The sequence below is a fragment of the Spinacia oleracea genome, chromosome 2, assembly GCF_020520425.1.
Source record: "Spinacia oleracea cultivar Varoflay chromosome 2, BTI_SOV_V1, whole genome shotgun sequence".
Classification (NCBI taxonomy): Eukaryota; Viridiplantae; Streptophyta; class Magnoliopsida; order Caryophyllales; family Amaranthaceae; genus Spinacia; species Spinacia oleracea.
Window position 1 is genome coordinate 71,997,014 of NC_079488.1, and position 3,040 is coordinate 72,000,053.

Sequence of the window (3,040 nt, forward strand, 5' to 3'; positions counted from 1 at the left end):
CCTCTTTATTGCAAGCTTACTGCCCTTACTACTTGTTGGCGATCATGACTGTGTCTAGTGGTGAAAGAAGGTCTTTAAGCGAACGACTATGTCTAGTTGTGAAAGAAAGTCTTTAAGTGAGTTAGTTCGCTTTAGGGAGGGTCAAGTCGAGTACTTTAGAGGTCATGGACGTTTGCGTTAGCCCCCATTCAATTGAGGCAGAGTGATCTTTTGAGTCTTGGCTAAGTGCCTAGGAGTGTGAGTGCTCCTTCTGGCAAGGGTACGTGCCCTTATTATTTTTCGATGTGTGCTCATTAATTTGGCATCTTGGTGACTTGGATTCTTCCTTTGACTTAAATTTTTCTTTCGACTTGGGTTGCAAGTAATTAAATTTCAATAAGGGACTTCTATTTTTATTCTTGTTATTCTATAGGCTTTAATATTTTTGCAAATTGGTTGGACCGAATCATGGTTTGCCTACGTATCCGCCTTAAATAGATTTAATTTGGAATCAGGTCTTGCGTAGTTCTTAGCCTAGAAAATGGTTTTTTAGAATGCCGATTTTAAACAAGTACGTTCGAGTGGAATCGTAATGTTTGAAATAGGGTGAAATAAGTGAAGTTTATTATTATTTTAATCTGTCGCTTTGCCGTAAGTCAAAAATTTGTTTTATATTTTTTTTGAGTACATGTATTTTTTTGGTGGTACATATATCTGAATACGTGATGTACCCCCCCAAGTGTTCGTTATTGTTCCGTATATGTGCGGATAAAATGACGAGCACTTCTGGACAAATTTTAGCAAGCAGAGAGATTCGGCGCCCAGGCAGGGGCGCTAAAGATTTCGGCGCCCAGCTCTGGGCGCTGAAAATGACTTCTGGGCGGATCTTTTTTGGTGCGCTAAATGTATCTTTTTTTCTTTTTAGACTAACTTTTAAAGGCGCTTTGCAAAGTTTGCTTTTTTACATTTTTTTTCTTTTTTTTCATTTTTACGTTGAGCGTAGAATGTACTTTTTATTTGTCTCTTTTTATTTGTGACTCAAGACGGCTTGAAAGATGGGTTGAATGAGATAGGGTAATTTGTATAGGTATTTAGTCAAGCATGAGGATTACATCTGCTAGGATTCACATTTTACGGCCTCAGGCTAGTGTCACGAGTTTACATCAATCAAGGCCAATGAGTAGTATGGGGACGGCTCAAGGGTATATCAACAGGATGTATCCACACAAGTTATATGGTCATTATGCTAATGGTGGTGTAAGAACAGGTTTTGGGCTTCGGAAATAATGGGTATGACGCACGTGTCAATGGCCGTGCGTGGTTTGCGGTTGACAACAAGTTCAAGAACAAGAGTCGAGGTAATGGTTTCTTGGGTTATGGCAATGAGAACATGGATGGGTTAGATGAGCTGAACAGGGACCCCAGAGCGAAGGCGTCTAAGAGCATAAGGATTGGAAAGGGTAGATATCGTATAATTTTTATGATTTGGATTGGTTGACTCAATTCTTTTCTTTCGTTTACTTGGGTAGGTTTCGCACTTTGGGAGGTACGGGCTAAGTATTTCATGGATCTTTTTTGCTCTCCCTTTTCTCTTTCTCTTTAAGTATTTCATGGCTCTTTTCGCTCTCCCTTTTCTCTTTCTATTTTTTCCTTTTTGCTTGGGATTTCTCCCCAACATAAATCCTTCAAATTTTTTTATTTGGGCTAAGAGGTAGATGGTTGTGGTCTTTGAGTCATGAGGCGAGACTGAGTGAGCCTCGTTTGGTAGGCCTATAGTGGACCTTTTAACTTTAGTAGGCCTAGGGTGGACCTTTAAATTATCTTACTTTGCAAGCGTATTTAGTCGTTTCTTAAAATGTGCAAATAGCGTAGATTCAAAATGTTATTTTTACCTTATTGAAATTTAACGAAAGAATGACATCGAAAATAATTTTTTTGTTTCTTTTCAGACTCCAGTTTCTGGGATTTAATTGGAAGTTGTGATTTAGACTCAAATTTTCATTAATCTTTCTGATTATAACCCGTGTATGAATACAAAGAGGTGGCCTAGACTCAAAATAATGACGTGGCGTAAGCCTATAATACTTGACCAAGCGACTCTCAGATTTAGGCTAATTGGACCATAACTTTTGTTAGTTGACACTTTAGATTTTAACCCTTGGGTGTTCATTTGTCATGTGCCATTTTGCTTAATGTTGGCAAGGTAGTTAGTTGGGGAGATCGAATTTTTGTTTTTGCAAGACTAAAATCATTAGTGCGGCTTCTCTCTAAGTGTTTATTGCTTTACCCCAATGGTAGCCTTATGGTATGCCGATTTGGGTATTTTAATGGTTGGTCATGTTGGATTCGCGGAAAATCTTTTAGTCCGTACTTAGTAGTATTTCAAGGAGCGAGTGACTCGAGAGGACTATGATAGTCGTGACCCAATGTGATTATAAGCCTTGGGGCCATTAATTTTTTCTTTGCCAATGGTATTAACACCTTAGGTTCACTTTGGGGGTTGTGCGACTATAGGGGAATGATTTCCAGAATGTGACCGTTTCCATTTTGCAAATACTATAATATATTCTTTTTATTGGTGAGAGAGAGTATTGAGGCCGTGGATTCCTAGCAAGGGATGACAATTACATATGGGTGCTCATTGATTTAAATGTCAGGAAGGGAGACTCAATATGGTTTAACCTTTTAGCTTGCAGACCGACACCAAGTATTAGGACCGATTCTACGGATAAGACAACTAAGACTTAGGATTTAGATTGTACTTTGGCATAGCCTAGTCTAGACTCGGATTTATTTGAACATTTATTTTTTTCTTGAAGACTTTATTCGAACATTTATTTTTTGAATATTTTACCCATGTGACATTCAAGGTCATTTAATTAGCATGCTCGGTTTTTAGTGCCGAGCATTGTCGTCGTAGGAGGCCTAACAACGACGCAAAGAGTTATTAATTTTTTACGAGTCGCTTTTGAAATCGAGTGCTTTTCTTACACCCTCGTAGCAATTTTTTCGAAAAGTCTTTTTTTTTGTTACGTATATTTTTTTTATGCGCGGGTACCGA